This window comes from Neolamprologus brichardi, chromosome 9 (genome assembly GCF_056152115.1).
Source record: "Neolamprologus brichardi isolate AB-2024 chromosome 9, ASM5615211v1, whole genome shotgun sequence".
Lineage (NCBI taxonomy): Eukaryota > Metazoa > Chordata > Actinopteri > Cichliformes > Cichlidae > Neolamprologus > Neolamprologus brichardi.
In genome coordinates, this window is record NC_142112.1 from 134,647 (window position 1) to 162,628 (window position 27,982).

The window sequence follows — 27,982 nt, forward strand, 5'->3', positions numbered from 1 at the left end:
TCACTAAAATCAATATTGAATCGGTGTGCAACTTTGCCAAAACAATGTCGGACTCTGTAGTTTTCTCTGGTCCCCTCCCCAATCAGACCAGGAGTGACATGTTTAGCCGCATGTTCTCCTTAAATTGCTGGCTGTCTGAGTGGTGTCCCAGAAACGATGTGGGCTTCATAGACAAACCTTCTGGAGGAAACCTGGTCTTGTTAGGAGAGATGGCATCCATCCCACTTTGGATGGAGCAGCTCTCATTTCTAGAAATATGGACAAATTTATTAAACCCCTCAAAACATGACTATCCAGAGTTGGGACCAGGAAGCAGAGTTGCAGTCTTACACGCCTCTCTGCAGCTTCTCTCCTCCTGCTACCCCCCCAAAAACCCATCTCCATAGAGACTGTGTCTGCTTCCAAAAAGACAAAAAACAAACTAAAAACCAGCAACAAACAACTTAAACATTTACAAAGAAAGAACAATACAGTATCCACATCTGAACCAAAGAGTAAAACAGTGAAATGTGGATTATTAAATATTAGGTCTCTCTCTTCCAAGTCTCTGTTAGTACATGACTTAATAAATGATCAACAAATTGATTTACTCTGCCTTACAGAAACCTGGTTGCAGCAGGATGATTATGTTAGCTTAAATGAATCAACACCCCCGAGTCATTCTAACTACCAGAAATCTCGAAGCACAGGTCGAGGGGGCGGTGTGGCAGCAATTTTTCACACCAGTCTATTAATTAATGAAAGACCAAGACAGACTTTTAATTCATTTGAAAGCCTGATGCTTAACATTATCCACCCCAGCTGTGTAACTCAGAAACCAGTCTTACTTGTTATCATCTATCGTCCACCTGGGCCTTACACAGAGTTTCTGTCTGATTTCTCAGACTTTATATCTGATTTAGTTCTGAGCTCAGATAAAATAATTATTGTGGGTGATTTTAACATCCATGTAGATGCTAAAAATGACAGCCTTAACATGGCATTCAATCTGTTGTTAGACTCAATTGGTTTCTCTCAAAATGTAAAAGAACCCACCCACCACTTTAATCACACTCTAGATCTGGTTTTAACATATGGCATAGAAACTGAACATTTAACAGTGTTTCCTGAAAACCCTCTCCTGTCTGATCATTTCTTGATAACATTTACATTTACAATAATTGATTACGCAGCAGTGGAGAGTGGACTTTATCAAAGTAGATGTCTTTCTGAAAGCGCTGTAACTAAGTTTAAGAATATAATCCAGCCACTGTTATCATCGTCAATGCCCTGTACCAACACAGAGCAGAGCAGCTATCTGAACGCTACCCCAACAGAGGTCGATTATCTTGTTAATAATTTCACCTCCTCACTACGTACGACTCTGGATACTGTAGCTCCAGTGAAAACTAAGGTCTCTAATCAGAAGTACATGACCCCGTGGTATAATTCTCAAACACGTACCCTCAAGCAGACGACTCGTAATCTGGAGAGGAAATGGCGTGTCACAAATTTAGAGGATCATCATTTAGCCTGGAGAAATAGTTTGTTGCTTTATAAGAAAGCCCTCCGCAAAGCCAGAACAGCTTACTATTCGTCACTGATTGAAGAAAATAAGAACAACCCCAGGTTTCTCTTCAGCACTGTAGCCAGGCTGACAAAAAGCCAGAGCTCTTTTGAGCCAACCATCCCTTTAACGTTAACTAGTGATGACTTCATGAACTTCTTCACAAATAAAATTTTTATCATTAGAGAAAAAATTACCAATAATCATCCCACAGATGTAATATTATCTACAGCTACTTGTAGTTCCATTGATGTTAAGTTAGACTCTTTTTTTCCAATCGATCTTTCTGAGTTAACGTCAATAATTACTTCCTCCAAACCATCAACGTGTCTTTTAGACCCCATTCCTACAAAACTGCTCAAAGAAGTCCTGCCATTGATTAATTCTTCGATCTTATATATGATCAACCTATCTCTAATAATCGGCTATGTACCACAGGCCTTCAAGGTGGCTGCAGTTAAACCTTTACTCAAAAAGCCATCTCTAGACCCAGCAGTCTTAGCTAATTATAGGCCAATCTCCAACCTTCCTTTCATATCAAAAATCCTTGAAAGAGTAGTTGTCAAACAGCTAACAGATCATCTGCAGAGGAATGGTTTATTTGAAGAGTTTCAGTCAGGTTTCAGAGCTCATCACAGCACAGAAACAGCTTTAGTGAAGGTTACAAATGATCTTCTTATGGCCTCTGACAGTGGACTCATCTCTGTGCTTGTCCTTCTTGACCTTAGTGCAGCATTCGATACTGTTGACCATAATATTCTATTAGAGCGATTAGAACATGCTGTAGGTATTACAGGTATTGCACTGCAGTGGTTTGTATCATATCTATCTAATAGACTCCAATTTGTGCATGTAAATGGAGAGTCCTCTTCACACACTGAGGTTAATTATGGAGTTCCACAGGGTTCAGTGCTAGGACCAATTCTGTTTACATTATACATGCTTCCCCTAGGCAGCATCATTAGAAGACATAGCATACATTTTCACTGCTATGCAGATGACACCCAGCTCTATCTGTCCATGAAGCCAGATAACACACACCAATTAGTTAAACTGCAGGAATGTCTTAAAGACATAAAAACTTGGATGGCCACTAACTTTCTGCTTCTCAACTCAGATAAAACTGAGTTCATTGTACTCGGCGCTGAAAAGCTTAGAAATATGGTATCTAACCAGATTCTTACTCTGGATGGCATTACCTTGGCCTCCAGTAACACTGTGAGGAACCTTGGAGTCATTTTTGACCAGGATATGTCCTTCAACGCACATATTAAACAAATATGTAAGACTGCGTTCTTCCATTTGCGCAACATCTCTAAAATTAGAAATATCCTGTCTCAGAGTGACGCTGAAAAACTAGTTCATGCATTTATTACTTCCAGGCTGGACTACTGCAATTCATTATTATCAGGATGTCCAAAAAACTCACTGAAAAGCCTTCAGTTAATCCAAAATGCTGCAGCAAGAGTACTGACAGGGACTAGAAAGAGAGAGCATATTTCTCCTGTTTTGGCTTCCCTTCATTGGCTTCCTGTTAAATCCAGAATTGAATTCAAAATCCTGCTCCTCACATACAAGGTCTTAAATAATCAGGCCCCATCTTATCTTAATGACCTTGTAGTACCATATCACCCTATTAGAGCACTTCGCTCTCGCTCTGCAGGCCTACTTGTTGTTCCTAGAGTATTTAAAAGTAGAATGGGAGGGAGAGCCTTCAGTTTTCAGGCCCCTCTTCTGTGGAACCAGCTTCCAGTTTGGATTCGGGAGACAGACACTATCTCTACTTTTAAGATTAGGCTTAAAACTTTCCTTTTTGCTAAAGCATATAGTTAGGGCTGGACCAGGTGACCCTGAATCCTCCCTTAGTTATGCTGCAATAGATGTAGGCTGCCGGGGGATTCCCATGATGCATTGAGTTTTTCCTTTCCAGTCACCTTTCTCACTCACTATGTATTAACAGACCTCTCTGTATTGAATCGTATCTGTTATTAATCTCTGTCTCTCTTCCACAGCATGTCTTTATCCTGTCTTCCTTCTCTCACCCCAACCGGTCGCAGCAGATGGCCGCCCCTCCCTGAGCCTGGTTCTGCCGGAGGTTTCTTCCTGTTAAAAGGGAGTTTTTCCTTCCCACTGTCGCCAAAGTGCTTGCTCATAGGGGGTCATATGATTGTTGGGTTTTTCTCTGTATCTATGAAGCGCCTTGATGGAACTTTTGTTGTGATTTGGCGCTATATAAATAAAATTGAATTGAATTGAATTGAATAACTTTGTTTGCAAAACTTGGGCATATGATTTTAAAATTCACAATTCATATTTGCATTTAAAGTTATGAAATATGATTCATTAAACATGTTTGTGGTTGTTACAGTAAAAATATAGCTTTTTCTACTCTGATTTTATGTTTTTTGTCTGATTTTAGATCAATTGTGTTAAAACAGTCTGTGAAAATGAAAACATAACCGTAAATACAGACACGTGAGGTTGTGCTGAAAAGGATGAGACCAAACAAGGCAAATAAATAGTTTTTAAAGGTGAAATTTGGAGGGAAAATCAAAAGTAGTTAAAAATGTCCAATTATACCCTGGACCCCACAGGGTTAAACATTTTTTTAAAGTAACGCAATAGTTACTTTTCAAGCAATTAATGACTTTCAGAATATTGTAACTCAGTTACTTTTTTGAAGAAGTAACTAGTAACTATAATTAATTAAAAAAAAGTAACTTGCCCAACACTGCCCATAAACCAACAGACTGAAGTGCTTGATGTTGTCACACTCGTCTTTTATTTGAAGGATTCCAGTTACAAACGGCTCCTGCAAATCTCGACTCTGGTCCGAGCTCTCTGTGAATGATTCACATATTTATCCCTGTTATATGTATTAATACATGTCTCTCGCTCACATTCTGCTGTCGCTGCTGTGGAAACTGAATCTCCTGGAGGAACCCACCTGAGGGATAAATAAAGTTTCACCTAATATAATCGAAATCTAATCTCAGAGACCATGTGTTTGGTCTCTGAGCTGTAACCAGCTTCATCTGCAGCCTTCTCTTCCACTGACCCAGAGGAATTCCTTTATCCCAGTGGTTCCCCAACTTTTTTCCCCCTTTGTTTTACAAGAAAAATGTTCGCACCCCCCCCCCCCCCCCCCGGCGCACGCACACGCACGCACACATCCTCCAACCACACACACCCATATTTTGCTCCATTGCGGTTTATTTCACACCTCAAACATTTAGTAAACAATTACGCAAATACAAGTAATCTGCAATAAATTACAGGTAGTAATAAAATAAACTACTAACTCTTCTACACTACGTCCGCACCTACACGGGTGATTTTGAAAACGCAGCTGTTTCGTCCACGTAAACGGCGTTTCGAATCACTGAAAACTGAGATTTTTTAAAACTCCTTTTTTGCGTTTATGTGTGGACGAGGAATACAGAGTTCATCACGCAACGTCAAAGGTATGTGCCTTTTTTCACGTCACGCTGTGGCCACGTTATTGTTTACATGAGATGAATTGCAGAATGGCAGATAGTCAGATTAAATGCCTCTCTGTGCAAAAAACATCCCACAACACAGCTGTGGGATCCTGTTTGTCTGGATTTGAACCGGGGGAACAAATCGTGGCAGGATCAGCCTGATATTATTTGTATCCCGCTGTAACTTTACTGTATAAAGAGCTAACATCTCCAAAATGTCAGGAGTAGTTAGTCATTACAACAAGTGTTTGTGAACTAAAAATCAAGAATGTGGGATACTGTTTGTCCGTGATTTGAAGAGCCCAGCGCTGTTCTTGACAAAGGGAAAACCAAAGGGAAGATTTGCTCCACCATATTTTCTAGTCTTTGGCTCAGAATGAAGTTGGTTTGGAAACATATTCAGCGATGCTTCATCTCCTGCTTTGCGTTTGTGTGGGAGCCCGTGCTAGCAGTGTCCAAGCGTTGTTTTTTGTTTTTTTCCCTTTTCATACAGTGCCCCCCTGCAATGGCTCTGCGCCCCCGCTAGGGGGCGGGCCCCACACCTTGGGAAGGTCTGCTTTATCCTATAAAACATGTGCAACATTTAGGACCATCAATATTCCTGCACACTGTAAATGACTGGACTAGTTTGGAGTTTCCTTCTCCTCATGCTCAGCCTGCAAACCAGTTTTTCTTTGGGATGATATTTGAAATCTTCATCAGCTTCTATGGCTGCAGCAAATGAAAAGCACATTTTTCTAACAGGATCTGTGGAAGACCTGCTGGACCAGGTCTGCAGATGGTCCCATTCATTTTAAAGTCCAGCCTGTGTCTGCTGCAGAGCGCTGAGCTGTTAGTAACATGAACTCTTTAACTGCTTGATGTTGTTGGATAGAACCTGCAAACACGTTGTTCCCTCAATCCCATTTAAACTGTCTCTTTAAAACAAGCCTTTGGTTTGGAAACAGCTGAAAATCCACTTCAGCAAACAGGAAGTGAAACATGTCAAAACATTTGATTCTAACATGAATTAAAGCAGAAACCGACTGAAATCCAACAAACAAAGTAACCAACTCAGAATAGAAACAAAGTGTTGCTTTGTATAGAAACAGCAGTAAATTAAAATCATTAAATCAGGCGTGTGTCGTCCTGCAGAGGTAATGTGTGTGTAAATGTTGTTGTGTGTTTGTGAATAAACCCTCCATCATGTTTAATGTCAGCTCAGCTCTGTTTCACACACATGTTCATATGTGAAGCGCTGTGTGTGTTTTGGAGTGTTTCCACAAACACAGCAGTCAGAGTGGAAAGAGTGGATGTTGTAGGAGGTGTTTGTGTAGTGAAGAGTGTCTGTAGGACTCCAGCTGCTCCAGCAGCCTTTGTGCTTCAAACACAGGCTGCATTTGAACCTCGTGTCTTCTATCAGTAACCTCTTCATTGAATCTTCATTCAGCACATGTTGTAACCCTGCTGATCTCTGCAGGTCATTCAAAGAAGAGCAGCCTGTGAAATATCAGCTTTGAGTTTGAAAGAAACATTTAGTGTCAGATTTACTGTAGCAGCACAAAGACTTCTTTAGATAGTAAAAAGCTTCTGGATTTACTGCCGCGGCTCTTTCTCAATATTCAATTACACCAGTCGGTACTTCATAAGTTCACACAAACAAATGGTCACATGTGTAACCAGTTTGTGCTTCACCCGACTGTAACAGGCCCAAATAAACTCCTCAGCTCTGCGTTGTGTTGTATTTTTTAAAGAACACAAGGAATCTGTGCAGATGTGGGGTCAGTACAAATGGCTTCTCCACTCCGCATAGCACACTCTGGTGTAGCTTCAGCAGACTGACAGTAATTTCTGCAGCCAGCCTCGACTAACCGGCCACACCAACAGGGGGCGCTGTTTCCCTCATTGCACTGACATTTGTGGCAATAATAGCATAGAAACCCTGTTACACATGTATGCCTGAATAAAAACAAACAGGTGAGATGTTAGAAGGCTTTTATTTTTATTGGAGTGGACAATCAAACTGACAATAGACAGCAGGGGTTTGGAAGAGAACAAATATTGAACATCTAATCTGATCATTTTTAGAGCAGCATTCAGGATCTCCACGTATTAACACACTGTTTCTGCTCCCGCTGAAAAGGTTTCCTCTTAAATGCAAATATTTTGATTGTTAGATTTAATTTAGAGTGTTAAATATCAACACTTCACCGATTTCTTTTGATTCTTCATCCGATGGAAGACAAAACACTGCTCAGTCGACCATTTCACACTTTATTCTCTCACAAAATTATTTCTAGAAGGGAGATGCGTCCTGCATGACACGGTGCTGCTGATCTCAAAATGGTGACGCGCGTTTTTATTACCAGCTCTCTCATTCTAGTCTAAACAACAGTGTCTCAGTAACTTTGTACTAGAAGATGGTCCCCTGTTATCTACTTTCTCCCAGGCAAGCGTGAGTCTACAGCCTTCTACCCCCCAAGGACACGTAGTCTAATGCCTTTATTTTCAGGGCCGTGTCCACTTAATACTACAATATATGGTTATGTGGCTTTTTAGTTCATATAAAGCATAGAATTGAGGCACTTTAAATAATTTCATCTCAACAAGAGCTGTTTAAACAACAACAGATCATGAAAGGACCGGACAGGGTTCAGGATTCACGCTGAAGTCATGTGCTGACCAGCTGGTGGGGGTGTTCACCAACATCTTAAATCTGTCTCTGCAGCAGGCTGCAGTCCCAACATGCCTCACATCAACTACCATTATTCCTGTGCCCAAAAGACAGTCAGTAAAATGTCTGAATGACTATCACCCGGTCGCTCTGACACCAATGATCATGAAGTGTTTTGAGTTCTTTCACACATCAAGGCCAACATCCCTGCTGACCTGGACAGCCTACAGTTTGCTTACTACAGGAACAGCTCAACAGAGGATGCTGTCTCAATCACACTTCACACCAGCCTTACTCATCTGGAGCATCCCAATACATATGTTAGGATGCTATTTGTAGACTGCAGCTGGGCATTTAACACCATTGTGCCATACAAACTTGTAAACAAGCTGAATGACCTGGGACTAACCACCACACTTTGTTCATGGATCTTGGATTTCCTCACAAACAGGCCACAGAAGGTCAGGGTGGGCAACCTTACATCATCTGCTATCACCATTAACACAGGAGTACCGCAGGGCTGCGTTCTCAGTGTAGCTCTTTTCACTCTATTCACACACGACTGCAAACCCATCCACTCCTCTTCTAACACCATAGTGAAGTTTGCTGATGACACTACAATAGTGGGAAGGATATCAGACAACAATGAGTCTCACTACAGAGAGGACATCCAACATCTAATCAGATGGTGTGGAAACAACTAGTTACTAGGGAAAGTAACTTTGGTTTTACTCAGAATTCTCTTGTTAATGTGTTGCTTCCGTAACTGGATACCCAGCAAGTTTGCCAGTCTTCTAGATTGCTTACTTGCCACAAGTGCACTGTGCCACCTACCAATAGAAAGGAATAAATAATGTGCATATTTCCATGAGAGAAATCCCACGCTTGGACCGTCGTTGACCGCCGCCATGATTCTAGCCTACGTCACATGCGCTTTTTACATCCAACACGAAAACTGCAGTCGTGGTCCTTTGACTGTACTCAGCATGAGGGGTCTAGCCAGGACCCTTAATGGGCATTGGTTGGGAATCAAACTTGTGACTCGCGCTCCAAAGGTGTGTAGTCTTACCACTACATTATCCAGCTGTCAGCTACGTAAAAAAGGCTCCTGGTGTTATTTGTCTCTCAGAAACAGTTCATAACTTCAACTCATTCATGTCACCTAAAAGGTAAACCTGTTTCTTCATCACCTGTTCAGCTCTGATGATTCAGTAAGGACATCTCCTGGTTTCATCTTCATGTTTCCCTCTCACCACATATCCAAACCGACATCATGACCAGCAGCTTTACAGCTGTGGCTCCAGCAAACATCAGCTGATACTAGAAATTAATATTAAATAAATTCTAACAACAGCTGATCAAGCTTAAACGTGCTGCTGTTGTTTAGCGCGACATCCGCTGGTTTCCTCTTTCTGGCACAAAGTGGGCGATAAACAAACAAGAGAGAAAAGCCGATCAGCTGATCATTGATCAGTTTCATGATTGAAGTAGCAACAGGTGAGGGAGGGGGAGAATGAGAGAAGAAGAGGCAGCTGCAGCGTAATGACAGAATAACTCCAGCTTTGTGTCTTTTTCATTGTAATTGACGTACGGGACAAACTGTGTTCCTTTTCAAATATTTTCTCTGAATACGAGACAATTACGTTTTTTAGGTGACGGCTGGCAACTCTAATAATAAACCTTATGAAGAAAATAAAGTTCAACATCATTAACTTCATAGCACCCACCCAGCTGTATAGAAACTCCGTCATGCTAGCTAGTACGCAGTACGGAAAAAGTCAGCACAGCTAAAATAAACTCCACCTAAACTTGGTTTATATCTGACCCAGATAGACTGCAGATCATAACTTCTTACCTGAAGTTCAGTGTCTTCCCCAAGGACACAATGACCGAGATTGTCGGAACCGGCAACCTTCCGATTACAAGCCGAACTGCCAACTCTTGAGCCACGATCACCCGGCAGTGACCTCAGGCAGTGAGGTCAGAAAGAAACTTAACACAGATCTAACATTTATAACAAAGGCTCAGTGATGTGAAACTTCAGGAAGGTTGTTTGATGGCTGATGAGGTGTAAGGTTGGTGCTGTGATGGTTCACTGTTAAACCTGCTCATCAGCTCATTGTCTCCGTCCAGGCTGCCCTCCTCCTCCTCCTCCTCCTGCTGATGCAAATATTTTGATTGTTAGATTTAATTTAGAGTGTTAAATATCAACACTTCACGGAGTTCGTTTGATTCTTCATCCGATGGAAGACAAAACACTGCTCAGTCGACTATTTCACACTTTATTCTCTCACAAAATTACTTCTAGAAGGGAGATATGACGGGTGAAACTCAAAATATAGTGACAGCTCTCCAAGTAAGATGTCAGTACTAAATAAAACGTTTCAGTTATGAAGCTGAACAAACCGATTTACTCCTGAACAAATAAAACACTCAAATAAACCAAACAGTAACATTTTAAGTTATCTTAGTGACTTATATGTCATGTTTAACCTGAGTAGCCAAAGAACGCGGGGGTTTCAAAATGATGTGCCGGGAGTTTGCTGTTCCCACTGGCTCTAGTGAGGCTTGAACCCCGGCTAGCTATCGAACTGGTGGATAACAGACGTCTCCGAAAACAATGGAGCACTTTTGGTAATATGTGATGTCCTGATATATCGAGCTGATATTTGAAGTTTACACAGCTACATTCTCGCCTGAAAATATCTTAAAGGTTTATTTTGTGACCCAGAAAGAGTAATATTTAAAATATATTAATATATAAAAGTTTTTAGCTGCGCTTCTCCGCCATTGACCCGTTTTGGACAAAATGCATTCTGGTATATTTAGCTGTACCAAGTCCACACAAACCACTGATGCATGCTCGATAAAAAAGGAGGAGCGAGACCACATCCGGGAATTTTGAGCGTACTTGGCTTGATGGGTACTTGGAACAGTACTTGGTCTGTAACTGATGATGTATCACAAGTCCACGAGAACACAAGTACACATACTGAGAAACATCCTCAGAGTCAGTTTGTGCCAGTATTCATTTTGTTGTGGTTGTCAGTGAATTATCAACTAGTAAAAAGCTGCCGCACCAGACAAACCAGTGTTCCATGTTAACTGGTTTTTATGTGAACTGGTTACATTTGTTCATGTTTTTCATTCTCTGTGTTCCAGATGTTGGCTCTGCAGATTCCTCATTTTTATTGAACGTTCGTCTCTGTTTGTCAGTGTTTCTGATATTTGATTAAAGAGCTTGGCAAAAAAAGCTTTCCAGTTTGTGCCAATGCAAATGCATGCACACATCATTATGTTCTTCAGACAACAATCATTTTAATTAACTCAGATTAACTGGTAATGGTTGCAGACAGTTGATGGATATTGTGAAAAATAAATCATCTTAAATAATCAATCTCAGGTGTTCTGGGCAATATGAAACGTCACCACTGTGTGTTTGTAATGTTTTATTATACCTTAAAATAATAAATTAGTTCAGGGTGCTGAGAATTTAATTCTGACAATGAGTCATTAACAATTCACTACAGACACCTCAAACAATAAATATACTTCTCATCTTTACCTTCATTTTAGGACAATGATTGTGTCAAAGAAACGTACTAGTACACATCTTACACTGATAAATAAAGCACTTAGCATTAGATGAGTCAGATTGGATACAAGTTTAAGGAACCTGGATGAAGTAATGTGTTTCTTGTAGGCTGATCTGCTGCTCAGTGTCCATCACTCCTCATTTTAAATCCTGTTTATCGTCTTCCACTCGGGTCAGTCACTCGGAGGGAAAAACAAGTTCCAGCAGCTCTAAGCTCAGGAAACAAACTACATTTACTTATTGTGTGCACAATATTGTGATGATGTTATATTGAACAGCAGCTGCCCACATTAAACTATCACCAGGTAACCTGTGTGTTTCCCCAGTCAGCAGAAGGTGTTAACCAGCTGACAGGTGAGCAGAATGTATGCAGGTAAAATGAGGGTCTGTTGAGCTGATCATTGGTGTCAGGAGGAAAATGTCAGCTTGTTACCAAGTTCTGAATGATGTTACAGAAACACAGAGACACAAGACCAGGCAGAATTTCAATGAAAACAATTTCTTGAAAAGGAGCTTTAGACACAGACATACTGAAACACTGAGGACAAGACAGACCATGTAATATACTAGAACAGACTCATAACTAAGAATACAGAGAATAACGTAAACTAGACTTAAAGTCAAACTGTTAATAATACTAAAACTTAACACCCTTTAAATATACATAAGAAATCACAAATACAACAATAAACTCAAAATGCTGGGTCACATGACCCAGGACCATGACAAAACAGATGGAGCCACATGTCGTATTTGGTACAGATTTGATGTCAGATGCATAAAACTGCTGTTCCTGACACAAACACTGAGGCACTGGAACTTCTCCTTAGCATGAAAACATTTTGAAACTGACTTCTCTCTGAGTAGAGATGTCAGTGCTGATCAGTAATCAATAAGTAATTAGTGTTTTTTAATAGTAATGTGCCATCTGTTAGCAAAAACAAGCAAACATGTGGTGTACATCTGAACATGTAGTATAGAGTATCGGGGCTGCCTGATGCTTCTTTACTTGTTTGACAGCAGGGGAAGGATCTCCCAATGTTTCTGATAGCTGATGGAATTTGTTGAAGCTCGTGCCAACATGTGCTTTGGCTCCTTCATCCACTCACCTTTTCATCTCCTCCAGTTTCTTGACCTTCTCCGTGTCTCCTTTCTGCTTCATAATCTCAATCTGGAAGTTCAAATAGACAGTAGTGGACGATGAATCAGCTTTCAGAGCGATCTGCTCCAGTCTGACAACATGTTAGTAGGACTCATCCAGGAACTGTGACTTCTCTGCTGTCAGCTGTTTCATTTCATTTTCAAGATTTTCTGAAAGACTCAATATTTTCTTAATATCCATTTTATTTCCTGCCTGCTTTTGGGCTTCTTTCATGTTTCTGATTTCTCTCTGTTTCACTTCAGTCAGCTTGATTACCTCTTTCAGGTTTTGGATGGAGGCTTTCAGTCTGATTCATTTAACACTTCAACTGTTGTCATCAGTTTTTGAGGATTAGATTTTCCCAAGAAGTCTGTCAATTGATCCATGTTTGGCTGTGTAAGTTCCCATAAATTTCTAAAAACTGCATTTTTCTCTCTTCGGTCTTCATGCTGGCAGTTATCAAACAGGAAGTAAACTGGCTGATTCTGCTTATTTTTGGCACATTTAATTTTGCATCTTCAAGAGCTTGAAGAGGATTATTAGGTCTTCTTCCATCTTAGTCTGTGATCAGAGCTATAATTTTTTTCTCCAGGTTTTTCCAAACAGAGACATCACTGAATCAAAGACATACAGCAGTCGGTCACCCAGTCGATTATCACTCGCCTTCATGATCAAACCCACTGCATGAACTTCATGGACTCCATCATCTGATCCAAACAAGTCCAACAATCTGTGACTGATGATGTCATCATGTTTGATCCCTCTGGTGTCTCTATAACCAGGAGTATCGATAATGGTCAGAGAGTACGGCAGAGTTTCATCTTCAAAACCAAAGATCTCGTACACGATCACGTGATGTCTGACTTTTCTTCTTCTCCTCTACAATTGTAAACCAGACTTCATCCTCCCACTTCACTCCCATAGTGTAGTTGAGCAGAGTGTTGATCAGTGTAGATTTTCCTGCTCCTGTTTCTCCCACCAGTAAGATGGTTCTGTTTGTCTTGTTTGGATTTTTTTCTCCAACAGTGATTCTTGTCAGAGATCCAAACTTCTGTTTCTTTGGTCTCAGCTGATAGACAGCAGGAGGTCCATCAGATCTCTGATCACTCTTGGAGATGATGCGCTCAAATTTCCTGCAGAGAAATTTTACACTTATTTTACACAAGTGTTTTCTGTTCTGTCAGAATTTTTCTGCTGAAGGTTCAGACTTTATTGGCTTTGAAACTTTGTTCTGAAATATGGAGAATGATTTTTCATCCTTTTCCTCATAACATCAGTTAAAGCCTCAGCTGCTGTTCAGTTTACTCCTGCGTTAATGTGTCTATGTATGAACTCTCACTGTAGTGTACGCTACCAATAAATGAAATCAAGAATTCTCTCACTGTAAATGTTCCACCGATATGAATGCATTATTATTTCTACACTTAATACACAGTTATCATGTCTGACAGTGTCAGCAGCAGAAACAAGCAAACAGCTGGAGACATTCACAGATACTAAAGGTTATAAACCTACAGCAGTGAGTCAGAGTCTGGAGTAATCACAGTGATAGATTCTGGGGACAGGAGTAGCTGTCCAAAGGGTTTGAATAGGGTTTGGTGGGATTGAGCTGGACATGGGTGGGACCTGGTATTTGCTTCGTCCTTTTTGAACAGGAAATGGTCAATATTTAGTTTTTTTTTTCTTTGTGAATAAGCTTTCACTGATTTTGTTGTGTTTTTTTATTTAGTTAAAACCACTTGTTACTTATATGTTCAAACTAAATATTTGAATGACTGATTATTTGTGTAATAGTCCTATTATTTACTGCTGCTGAGCCCATATGTGATTATATGAAACTTCTAAAGAAATGCATGGCCGCATGCAAAAGAAAAGGAAAGAAAACAACCTTTTTTTATTCAAAAAAATAAAAAATTCCCCAAACATTTACACCTAATAATTATGTAACACATTCATCTGTGCCCCATTTTGTTTAGAGTATAGAGCTCATGATTAGTTCACTTGTTTTAATTACTTATGTTGGTGCTACTCACTGTGTTGCCATGACAATGAGGATCAAACATATGTGATGGCACCTGGAAAAAAATGCAAGAGAAAATCAATCTAAGCAAATGTTAGGTTTTGTATTGTTGATTGTCATTTATGCTTAGAAATATCTACTTATATATGCTTAGAGTTTTATAATTAGTTGTAGATTGGTAGAGGTTTGATTCTTGATAGTCTGCAAACTTTGTGTGCATTAGAGAGCACTCTGGGAGCACGGGAGAGGTCGTACCTTGTCTTATTGTTTTATGGATAAACGTATCTATATCTGTTTTAGGCTAAGTGCCTTTTGTTTAGATGAACTGCTGGACTTCCAGACCAGCAGGTTTAGGGAAGTCACCCCCCCCCCCCACACACACACACACACACACACACACTCACACAAAGGCAAGGTACTCTTTGTTTGTATGTAGACGTCGTATGTTAATGAACATATGCATATTCATGTAACCTCAATAAAAGAGCAGTGTTACGGGGGAGCGGACGAGAGCGACTGGGGTCAAGCAAAGGAACGGCGTTTGTCCGGTTCTCTCCCGTGCACGAGAAACATGAAGAACTTTGCCTACTTCGTGTCTTGCTTGCTGTGTAATTATATTGTCTTCAACGTTCCAGCGAATAGGTTTAAGCTACAAACCTATCAGCAAACATCCTAGAAAAAAAATCAATTTGGGTTTATTAATATATCACCAAATCATCTACTGTGTGTTATACTGTAAAGACCCTACAGTGTTCCGGAGAAAGTCTCGGCAATCAGACAACCCCTATGAATAAGTACTTGCTGACAGTGGGAAGGAAAAACTCCCTTTTAACAGAGAAACCTTCATCAGAATCATGCACAGGGAGGGGCGGGGCCATCTGTCACCACTTTTTAATGTTGGTGGTGGGCAGACTGATCCAAATATTGATTGTACTCGGTATCGGATCGATACTAGCCTGGTGAGTTCTGCTCTTTTTTGCAATGCTGTGGTTTCGACAAACACGAAACAGCCAAGTCACCAGACTTGCCGCTCCTGTGTCAGCAGACCAGGCACACTTTTCTCCCCCTCCCCCCTCTTGTGTTTAGATGTTGCACTGTCACATGGCGTGACTTAGAGGCTTTGGGGGTTGCTGTTTTGAATTTTATTTGTATTGTCTGTATTATAGTTTCTCAGCAGTACTTGTTTTTATTTTTTTACTGTTTGTGTGCACTTTTTATTTAAGATTTTTCCAGAAAAAATTAAAAAATAATAGATAACTAAACCACCACGGCAGACCCGATGGCGTTTTCATGCTTCGCAGCATGATTTATTCTTACAGTAGTCACACGGTTGCTGTAACAGTGCATTCAACTGCTGCAGGTCTCCCACTGCCAGCCGTACACATCACCACCACCAACAAAACAAGCAGGACACAGGTTTAGCCGACGAGGTGTGCTCTGCGATGCTGCTACAGGTGGTATCACAGAACACGCCCCGCCCCCTTTGCCCAGGGAGCCATCCGCCGAACCTACTCCACCCTCCACAAGTGAAGCAATCGGCCCAGGCCATCTGCGTCCCATGCCCCCGCCCAGCCACTGGGGAAGTGTCCACTCTGGCCTGCACATCCAGCAGCGCCGGTGACGAGGTGTTACCAGGGGCTGCCCACGCCTCCAGTGGCATCCCCGGAGCTGGGCCAGTGGCCACCCATTTTGCAAGCAGCGGGGGCGCAGCAGGCGTGGAAGTGAGCCGGGGCTCACAGGCAGGTGGGCAGGCGGCAGGCACGTAGGACCACACAGCGTGCTGGCCACTGCTGGAAGAGAGGCCAGACTGGACAGCACACCATCCTCGGGCGTGGCAGGACCCCCGCGCACCTCCATTTCCTCTGGCAAAATGGTGGACAGATGACAGATGCAAAGTGAACATGCTGCCAACAAGCCATGTATCCCAGGCTGCAGACTGAAGTGTAGTGCCCCCACCAGACAATAGATCAACTGGTTGCGGGCACTGGGAGTCTCCCCACAACCAAGAAGTGAACCTTCGGTACCTTCTCAGTCTCATCTGGACACCAGCCCTGGTTCCTCTTTTCCTTTTCTTTGGATTGATTCCCACCGGTATGTACAGTAGCATTCACTCAGGTGAGGAACACACAAATGGAGGAGAAGTTTTCCAGTAACTGTCCCAGCTCCAGTGGCGGTCCTAGCCTGTTTGGCGCCCCGGGCGAACACTCCCCCCCCCCCCCCCCCCCCCCCCCCCACACACACACACACACACACACACACACATAAAATGTATCAAGGATTATACATAAATATAAAACTGTTGTCGGAACCATACTGAATTTTGCCAGAGAAACACACACACACACACACATATGAAGAGAGAGAGAGTATGCATAGTATGCAAACAGCTACCAAACAGCCATCATAATTGCTCATACAATGAGAACAGGACAAATCAACAACTGACAATGACTAATTAATATTAAAATCTGTAACATAATGTATTGTTTGGAGTTTAGTCTTTTACTGTTACTATTTTTACCATTTCTTTTTGGAGCAACTGTAACCCACATCATTTCTTTAGGGATTAATAAAGTATTCTGATTCTGATTGTTTCAGGATGACCTGCCATTATCCAATCACACATCTGCTTACCTGTATCTGTTGCTCGTTTCTCCTCCTCTTCTTTTCTATTTTTTCTAAACTGAGCACCTGATGACTTTGAACTCTTCTTGTCCATCTTCCATTGGTTTTAATTTTGCACTCCAGTATGAACACAAATTCCCCAACTCGAGGATCGCCACAACATAACCTAATAGACTTGCACTTAGTTCACAGATTCACTTTGTCTAAGGTGTATTTCTGGGATTTCACACAACCCAGGATTCAAATCATGTTGTAAATGGGCTTGGATTTACAACATTATGAATGAAATGTGCTCTATTTGGAAGCAGCCGGCCCCCTCCCCTTTTGACGGGTTGTGTGTGAGACTCTAAATCAGCAAACTGTAAATTATAACATTTAAATTGTTATTGATCCCTTTACCCCGAGTCCTAAAGTGTATATTTATTTTCTTACTCTTCTTATATTTATTGTTTGTTTACTTGCACTGCTGTAACTGGAGCCTTGTCGTCTCGTCTCTCTATATACTGGACTGTATGTAGCGGAGATGACAATAAATATTACTTTGACTTCAGCAGTGAGCAGGCGCGCCGAGGGCTCTCGCGCTCACTTTTCGCGTATAGAATTTTGAAAAAACGTCAGTGCAAATTATAAGTCTGTATCATGATGTCTGGTGTTTTCGTGTTTGTTGGTTTGTTTTTATTTTGTTTTATTTTGCGAGTTGGTTATTAGATGCTGCTCCAGCCACCAGTGAATCCCCTGCCACCCCGCCCCCTCCTCCCTGTGCTGCAAGCAGCAGGCGCACCTCGCAAATGGAGGGTGCCCTTACTCCCAGCAAATGGGCGATAGAAAACCGATCGGTGCCTATGCCATTCCCAATATGCGCTGGCTGATGTCGGGGCAGCATGAGTACGAGCAATTTTTTTTTTTTTTTGCCCCCCACCAGCCCGTGTCGCCTGTATCAAAAACCGCTACTGCCCAGCTGTCAAAGTAGCTGTCCATTGAATCTCTAATGTGCAACTATGTGCCCCTGTCGTAAATTCTAGCAGCAGAAACAAAGTCAAGACACAAAAAAGTAAAAATATCATTACAAGTGACAATAGCCCAAAGTGTAAAATTATACCAGCGAGCTGCACAAGCGGTGAAGGTTTCTGCCAGAGGTTTCTTCCTGTTAAAAGGGAGTTTTTCCTTCCCACTGTCGCCAGAGTGCTAGCTTATAGTGGGGTCATATGATTGTTGGGTTTTTCTCTGTATGTATAATTGTAGGGTCTAACTTACCAGTCTCCTGGAGAGGGGCTGGGCTCTGTCTCAGTCTGGAGTTGCCCCTGGTGAGAGGCGACGGGCTGGGGTGGGTATTCTAATACTATACTAATACTAATAATAGGTGCTCCACCTGGAGACTCTGTTGTCCTGCTGGGAGACTTCAATGCTCACGTGGGTAACGACAGCGAGACCTGGAGGGGCGTGATTTGGAGGAACGGCGTCTCTGATCTGAACCCAAGCAGTGTTTTGTTATTGGACTTCTGTGCAAATCACAGTTTGGCCATAACGAACACCTTTTTCGAACATAAGAGTGTCCATAAGTGCACGTGGCACCAGGACACTCTAGGCCGCAGGTCGATGATCGATTTTGTAATCGTATCACCAGACCTGCAACCATATGTTCTGGACACTCGGGTAAAGAGAGGGGCTGAGCTGTCAACTGATCACCACCTGGTGGTGAGTTGGATCAGGTGGCAGGGGAGGACGCTGGACAGACCCGGTGCACCTAAACGTGTAGTGAGGGTGTGCTGGGAACGTCTAGCAGAGGCCCCAGTCCGCGAGATCTTCAATGCACACCTCCGACAGAGCTTCAACAGCATACCGAGGGAGACTGGGGACATTGAGTCCGAATGGACCATATTCAGCCTCTCCATTGCCGAAGCTGCTGCATTGAGCTGCGGCCGCAAGGTGGTTGGTGCCTGCCGTGGTGTTAATCCCCAAACCAAATGGTGGACACCAGAGGTGAAGGGAGCCACCAGGCTGAAGAAGGAGTCCTATCGGGCTTGGTTAGCCTGTGGGACTCCGGAGGCAGCTGACAGGTATCGACAGGCCAAGCGGACGTCGGGCAGTGGCTGAAGCAAAAACTCGGGTGTGGGAGGAGTTTGGAGAGGCCATGGAAAAAGACTTTCGGACTGCCTCGAAGAGATTCTGGCAAACCGTCAGGCATCTCAGGAGGGGAAAGCGGTGCTCTACCTGCACTGTGTATAGTGCTGGCGGAGCGCTGCTGACTTCGACTGAGGAAATTGTCGGGCGGTGAAAGGAATACTTCAAGGACCTCCTTAATCCCACTAACACGTCTTCCGAGGAGGAAGCAGAGTCTGGGGATGAGGGGAACGACTCGCCAATTTCCGGAGGCGAGGTCACTGAGGCAGTTAAACAACTCCTTGGTGGCAGAGCCCCTGGTGTTGATGAGGTCCGCCCTGAGTTCCTGAAGGCTCTGGACGTTGTAGGGCTGTCCTGGTTGACACGCCTCCACAATGTTGCGTGGAGATCAGGGGCAGTACCCGTGGACTGGCAGACCGGGGTGGTGGTCCCCATTTTTAAGAAGGGGGACTGGAGGGTGTGTTCCAACTACAGGGGGATCACACTCCTCAGCCTCCCTGGGAAAGTCTATGCCAGGGTGCTGGAAAGGAGAGTTCGTCCGCTATTCGAACCTCGGATACAGGAGGAACAATGCGGTTTTCGTCCTGGTCGTGGAACACTGGACCAGCTCTTTATGCTCTCAAGGATACTTGAGGGTGCATGGGAGTTTGCCCAACCAGTCTACATGTGTTTTGTGAACTTGGAGAAGGCATTCGACCGTGTCCCTCGGGGTGTCCTGTGGGAGGTGCTGCGGGAGTATGGGGTGTCTGGCCCATTGCTACGGGCCATTCGATCCCTATACAACCCTTGCAAGAGATTGGTTCGCAGGGGTGGCTGTATCTCAGGAGGTAGAGCAGGTCACCTACTGATCGGAAGGTTGGTGGTTCGATCCTTGGCTCCTCCAGTCTGCATGTCAAGTATCCTTGGGCAAGATACTAACCCCAAGTTGCTCTCCGATGCATCCATCGGAGTGTGAATGTAGTTAAATAGCACTAAGTATAGATAAAGTGCTTGTGAGAATGGGTGTGACTGGGTGAATGTGGCATGTTGTATAGAGCGCTTTGAGTGCTCCGAGAGAGTAAATGGTAAATGGTAAATGGACTGATTCTTATATAGCGCTTTTCTACTGTAGAAAAGTAGAAAAGCGCTATATAAGAATCAGTCCATTTACCATTTACCATTGCCGGCAATAAGTCGGACTCTTACCCGGTGGGTGATGGGCTCCGCCAGGGCTGCCCTTTGTCACCGATTCTGTTCATAATTTTTATGGATGGGATTTCTAGGCGCAGCCAAGTGGCGGAGGGCTTTCACTTCGGTGGCCTCAGAATCTCATCTCTGCTTTTCGCGGATGATGTGCTTCTGTTGGCTTCATCGGGTGATGGCTTCCAGCTTGCACTGGAACGGTTTGCAGCCAAGTGTGAAGCAGCAGGAATGAGGATCAGCACGTCCAAATCTGAGGCCATGGTTCTCAGCTGGAAAAGGGTGGAGTGCCCACTCCGGGTCGGGGATGAGTCCCTGCCCCAAGTGGAGGAGTTCAAGTATCTCGGGATTTAAGCACAACAAAGCAAAACTGTGTTGGAAGATGAGGAATCACATGCAAATATTAGATACAGAAGGACTGAGACCATAAAGATAGCTGCTGGGAACCCAAGAAAGTAGAACACAAAGAAGAACACAAGAAGCTCATATTTTTGAGAAACAAAGCTGCCTTAAATGATGTTTGGTGTTTTCAGCAAAGGAAGGATTCTTTAAGGAAGTTCAAACTAGAAAAACTAGTACTTGCACGCAGCATAGCTTTAGTTTGCCACACACATGATCTTTGTGAAGCATCAACAGTAACAACTTGTCACGGTTCTGGGTCAGTTTCGACCCAGTTTTTTGAGTTCCTCATGTTTTGGTTTATTTTGCATGTTGGAGTGTTTTGGGTTTGTCTGGTGTTTTGATTATTTGTGATATATTATATTACTGTGATTCTGGTTTAGGGTTTTTGTTCGCAGGTTTTCTGTTCTCATTTTTGTGTGAGTTTAGTTCTGTGTCCTGTCTGCGTCCTCGTGTAGTGATCTCTTGTTTCCTGTTTTATTGTGAAGGTCTGCGTCTCATGTGAGTGTGTTCAGTTTTACCTCTGTCTCGTCTTGTTGATTACTCCCAGCTGTATCCCCACCTGTGTGTAATCTCCCTGTGTTTCTCTGTGTGTATTTAAGTCGCGTCTTCTGTCTTAGTAGTTGCTGGTCCGTCTGTGTATCCACCCTGCTTCATCTGTGTGTTTCCCTGCTGTCAACCGTCATCTGCTTCTGCTCGCTCTCATTCATGTTCGTGTTCGTGTTCAGTAGTTTAGTTGTCCCAGTATAGTTAGTTTATCTTCGTTTGCCTTTTTCTCCCCGTGCTTGGTTTTCAATAAATCACATTCACACCTTTATGACTGCCAGCTATTGGATCTTCCTTCATCACTCCACTCGCCGTGACACAACTTGTTATTTAATACAGCTGTAAAACAATATAACATGTTGGGAGTTTGTTTCATTACACTCAAATTCAGATCATACATCTGATTTGTTTAATGTTACGTAAATAAAAATGTCTCACTTCACATTCTGGTGCTAAAGTTCCTAAAGACAAACTGTTAAAGGAGGAAACAAAGCAAACTTACAGTTTCTCCACACAGAGACACCAACAACAAGCTCCACTCCACACCTGGACACTAAACACGGACACACAGGTGAGCTGCTTCCTGGAAGGAGGCGGGACTCCACCTGAAAGTCAGCACAGGTGGGAGGGGGGAGGAAGCAGATTTTCACATTACGAGCACTTTGTTTTTGAATGAATGTGATTTCACACTGTTGATTTCTGTGTAATTTTGTCAGAAACCATCAGAAACTTAACATTTCACCATTTCTCTTTCTGAGCAGATTCAGGTATCATTAAAACAATAAAGTGATCCTTTTTTTTTATCAGCGATAATTATCAACAGAATTATTAAGGTGTTTATCATTTGTACTGTGATGGAGTAGAAATAAAGTTTTTACAGCTGAAAGAAACATTTAGAGGATTTTAAAAGAATCAAATTCAGTTCAGTTCATATATTTTTAGACAGTGAAGACTTTTTTAGCTGTTTTCTCCTCCCACCTATCACAGCTGTTTCACTGATACATGTAGGACACTCTTCTTTATATAAAGGAAGTTCATAAAGAGGTGTGGAGATGATTTAAAGCAGTGGTCCTCAACCTTTTTTGCGGTTTATGTTCGATAATATTTTCACATACCGGCATTTAAGGTGTTTGAAGCTTTTACTGTCCTTCCTTTATTGTTCATTGGTCAGACTGTGGTCTCTTGTGTTTCTCCATTGAAGTCTTTTGGGTTTTTTGTTAAACACTGAACTTTGTTACTTTTGAACTGTTTTCAGTCTGAATGAAGGCTCACTTCATCTTATTATTGTTTGTCCTGGATTTGGCTCCAAATCTCTGCCAGCTAATCCCATTTAATCTTGTATTAAATACATATATATAGTGCATAAAGATAAATTAGGCACTCTACATGGTTTTTATAATTCTGTTTGTTGTAATGAAGTATTCTTAGTGAGTACTTGACTGTAATGTCAGAGTAAAGTCTCATAGCCTTAAACACATTTCTACCTCTCCCTCCATGACTAAACCGTGCTCTAATCGCTCTAATTTTCTACTCTGTAGGTATTACAGGTCCAGCACTGCAGTGTTTGCATCATATCTATCTAATAGACTCCAATTTGTTCATGTAAATGGAGAGTCCTCTTCATACACTGAGCTTAATTATGGAGTTCCACAGGGTTCAGTGCTAGGATTATTTCTGTTTACATTATACATGCTTCCCTTAGCAGGGCTCTAGAGTGTCACATTTGTGACCAAATTTCTCAATGGTGCAACTAAAAAAAAATCCTTGGTCGCACCGGTGCAACCAGCCCGTGTGGTCAACAATAGGCTCACATTATGCCCATATCGTGGTCTAAACCAATCGGAGATAGTCAGGGGAGGCACCTCTCTGATTGGCCGTGGTCCAGATATTCCTAGTCCTTTGCGTATGTATGTTTGAAAATGCAGGCAGAAAGAGATGAGTAGCTTAAATAAAGCAATATCGATTCATTAAATCCTGAATCGACTTTTAAATACTAATGTATTTTAGCAGAAACGAATCTCAGGTTAAAGCTGGTTAAATCAAACAGCTAAAACTGTCACGGACCCAGTTCCGGGGACTCGGGGTCCGTGAGCAGTGTCGACTATGATTATTATTATAGGGTGATCATGGCTCAAGAGTTGGGAGTTTGTCTTGTAATCGGAAGGTTGCTGGTTCGAGCCCCGGCTCCGACAGTCTCGGTCGTTGTGTCCTTGGGCAAGACACTTCACCCGTTGCCTACTGGTGGTGGTCAGAGGGCCCGGTGGCGCCAGTGTCCAGCAGCCTCGCCTCTGTCAGTGTGCCCCAGGGTGGCTGTGGCTACAATGTAGCTGCCATCACCAGTGTGTGAATGGGTGGATGATTGTGTATAGTGTAAAGCACTTTGGGGTCCTTAGGATCAAGTAAAGCGCTATACAAATACAGACCATTTATTATTATTATTTGATGTGCGTTTCTTCTGCACTATGCTGTCATGTCTGTGTTCCACATTTTGTATGTACAGGCAGGGTGTGTGTGTATATGTGTGTGTCTGCGGGTGTGGCTGTAGGATGGATGACAGGCACCTGCAGGTCTGATGTGTGTGGCCCTGCTGGAGGACTGGCCACACCTGAGGCCCATGCCACGCACCTGTTGCTGATTCGGCTCATCGGGGAAGCTATTTAGGAGAGTGATGGAGCTCCCACCGGCGTGGGATCGTTGAGTGTAGTGTCAGGTATGCCTGTGGGAGTTGTGCTTGATGGCTGCCTCTGTTGTTTCCCTGTAGGAGGAGTGTGGAGCAGAAAAGGACAGCATGCACGGGTTGTGCAGAAACGCGGGAGCGGAGAGCACGAGCACGAGCACGGATGTTTGAGTGAGACACGACACGGGAGTCAAGGGAGCTGCGGGGATTTATTGTGTACTGGTTCTTTACTTCACTGTAAATAAACGCACTTCACATCTTCATTAAAGAGTCCAGCATTTGGATCCTCCTCCCTCACATCCCCACGGTTGGCCAGCGTCAACCGTGACAAAAAAAGTAAATGAGAGGAGGTAAAGACGTAAACACAGAGCGCCGACAGGACGCAGTGAGATGTCAGCTTTCTCACCCAATGGTACGGATACACTGTCAGGGCTAAAAGCTGACAGCTCACAGATTCTGATGTGTCAGTGGGTCTGCGCTCTGTGTTTGTCTTTTTGTTTTTGCGCTAGATCCTGATGCTGCAGGTTTCATCTCTCTCCAACCAAAACGCACTGAACCAGCAGCAAAAGAAGATCAAAACTACGCTTCACATTGGATAAACATCGTCATGAATTCAATCTTACTTTTGCTGTTTTGCTTCCTCCACGACGTACTTCAAGAACACTTTTCCATCTTAAATTTCTGTTTTCTGCATTATTTGTTCGTTTATTACGCACAAGTCATGTACAGAGCTATCGGCCGCTGCTGCTGTGATGCTCACACCTCTGATGAAGTCTCACAGTGTCAGTACTGATAAATGATCAGAATTATAATATTTTTGAGTCTCTGAGTCAAAATTGAATCAAATCAAATGGATTACAGAAATCAGTGATGATACCCAGACCTAGTGAGCAGCCTAGGCCCGACAGAAGTGGATGTAGCTGTGGGTAATAAGAAAAGATGAAAAGAACTATTGATAACTCGTTAAGTTATGGCCTGATCCGTCTGAAATTCACAGCCAGTGCTCTGACACAGAGCCATCAACCTCTGAAAAAGCACAGTGTATCCAGAAACACATTGTATGCTGCGATAAATGCCCAAGTGTCCCCTCTCCCCACTGCCTTTCAGCAGCAAGCAGCAGCAAACAGGTCGTCAGAGGAGCCGAGATGATGATTAAGTTTAACATTGTCTACAATATTACCAAAAAGTGCCAACGCACTTTAAGCACAAGCACTTTTTCAGTAACTAGTAGCCTTATTGTTGGGTTTTTCTCTGTATGGTTTATTGTAGGGTCTACTGTACAATATAAAGCCCCTTGAGTCGACTGTTGTTGTGATTTGGTGCTGTGTAAATAAAACTGAATTGAAAGCTGTGCTTGTGTCTTTGGGTTAACCTTAACCTCCACTCTGTTCTCAGCGCTTCTGTATCTACTGTCTGTGTTTGCTTCATCATCTTGAAACACTTCTCACAAGATTATCAAACAACATCAAAGACACAAAAATCCCAAATCTGCTGCAGATGTTGAAGTGTGTTCTCCATATTAGAGACATCTGCTGAACATTTTGTCATGTTAGAGGCTGTAACAAACACGGAAGAAGCACTGATTCAGTTCACTAACCAGGCTCAGCAAGGTCGGCTTCAGGGGAGAGGACTTTCTTCAACCAGTAATTGATGAAGATAATGCATTACTTTTAAGAACAGTATGAAAGTAACTGTGTGATACATTACTTTGTTTGAGTGACAACCCTGACATTGTATGTCAGCACGTGAACTTTACTCTGACTCAGATTCAGTCTGAGAGTCAGACAACTTTTCTGTTTTTGGAGTCAATGCAAGAAGGTGTGACCTGAAGAAGCTGAATTTAAATCCAGTCTGAAGTGAGACAGACATCAGTTTGTACACAGACAGAAAGAAATCTGCAATTAGATGAAGGAAAAGTTTTTGGTTGAGCTTTTCATTCATGTGCTTTCAGAGTTGTGTCAGTGTGACACGTGTCAGCTCCATGGCAGTAAACACAGGACTGATCTGTTCATCATTTGAATCCAGAGGGATCAAAACAACAGAACAACATGGTAAAGATCAGCACATCACTATATTGAACTAAACATGACTGGATTCATGAACAGACTTCAGACACACACATGCTTCTACACACAGTCCACACACCTCCTGCCTTTGTCTCATTTCTAACATCAGGAGACCTTTATGATCTCTGTCATGGTGTCTGTTTAACAACAACAGTCACTACATGAGTGAGACACAAACTCCATCTGCCTCTTCATACATACAGTCTACATATTTACAGAAGTCAGAGCTCATCAAACACAAACAAACAGAAACCTTCAGCTTCTGCAGGGCACTGTCCAGAGCACCAACGCATGGAAATCACATGAAATCTCCTTTTTTCACCTTCTTCCTCTAACAAGATCCTCAGTCTGCTGCTGTTTGTTTTGTGGAGGAAAATCCATTCTGTGTTTCCTTCAAAGCATCATTTCCACTTCCAAGCTGTGAAAATGTGTCAGATGAAGTTCCCTCTTTACAAAGTGATGATGAAACTGTGGCACTTGGCCACAACAAGAATTTCTCAGACTAGTGACTGAACTGTGATCCAAACTGAGCTTTAGTTTGAGAAGAATGCCACATTTCTCTGTGATGTGTTTATCTGATGCACCCCCATCCCTTGGAAATGAAAGAAATAGCTCCATGGGGTGAAATCCCGATGAGGTATTTTATAGTGTGTGTACCCTTATAATGAGAGTATGTTTGTGCACGTGCCTTTAAATTAGATGGTCTTTCTGTTCGAATCTCAAAACAGTCAACAATGATGGCTACTCATTTTCCAAAAGTTTCACTATACTGAGGAGGCACTGTGGCTTGCAGACAGTGCCTCTCAGGCCAGTGCACCAGTGCTCCCATACCAAACATCAATGGTATCGGCGAAGATAGAAGACAGTGTTTCGTGGGACACATCGAATAGATGACAAAGATGCTGGACTGGAAGATCAAGTCTCAGACGCATTAGTGTGAGTAAGAGCATTTGGAAACCTGACAGTTTCTTCGAGACTTGCAGGAAATCTTTTACAGTGTTGAAGAGGGACATTAAGACAGCATAACAATGTAGTCCAATGTAATATCTTACTTTTTCGGTATCATCCTTTAAGAAATGTTCATTCAGCTCTGTCTTTTGCAACTGTGATCGAAGCAGTCTGTTCTCCTCCAGCAGCCGGTTTATTTCTGCTCTGCCCTGTTCATTGCACACACAATGCCCTTTAGCTTTTGTGACGCTGTCTGTCCGATCACCACTGTCCACATTTGCAGCTGGTACCTCAACCTCCACTTGTCCAAAACAACTGCTGTCCACTGCCTCCATGACATGGTGATTTTGTTGTTGGTCTTCTGTCAGATCTTCATCGATCACTTCTGTACGGGGCACACCTTCAGACTCTGCAGCTGCATAACGAAAGCCTGTAAGATAAAATTAGTATATACACATAAGGCAAATGAACACCACTATTCCAATTACAGGTACGTGATTTATCTGAAAGTTATGTGCAGATTAGCGTACAATGAGAGCAACTTTGGATGTTGGGGGGGGTTGGTGTTTACCTCCGATGGGTGCTCTTTTTCGCTTTTGCGTTCGTTGGTTTGATCCTTAGTAGTCTGTAAAGACTTTGTGTGCATTCCAGAGTGTTCTGGCATACACACTCACAACCTAGGGTCATGAGAGAGGTCGTGTCTTCTCTTGCTGATATATAGTATGGCAAACACGCGTATATCTGTTTTTAGTATAAGTGCCTTTTGTTTTTGTTTCACACACACACACACACACACATACCTACACACACACACAGACGGTACTCTTTGTTCACATGTGTACCTGTGTTAATGAACCTATGCATATTCATGTAACCTCAATAAAAGAGCAGTGTTACGAGGGAGCAGACGAGAGCATGCTACTGTTTTTAGAGAGCATGGTGTCGCTGTGATCAGCTCTGCTGTCTCACAGCAAGAAGGTCCTT

At 42.7% G+C, this 27,982-nt stretch overlaps 2 pseudogenes; both read right to left on the reverse strand.

The window, feature by feature from the left end:
* Positions 1-9,721: 9,721 nt before the first annotated feature.
* On the reverse strand, positions 9,722-16,340 carry LOC118456047 (uncharacterized; annotated as a pseudogene).
* A 7,624-nt stretch (positions 16,341-23,964) lies between these two features.
* LOC148101055 (uncharacterized) lies at positions 23,965-27,936 on the reverse strand (annotated as a pseudogene).
* Between the last annotated feature and the right edge of the window lie 46 nt (positions 27,937-27,982).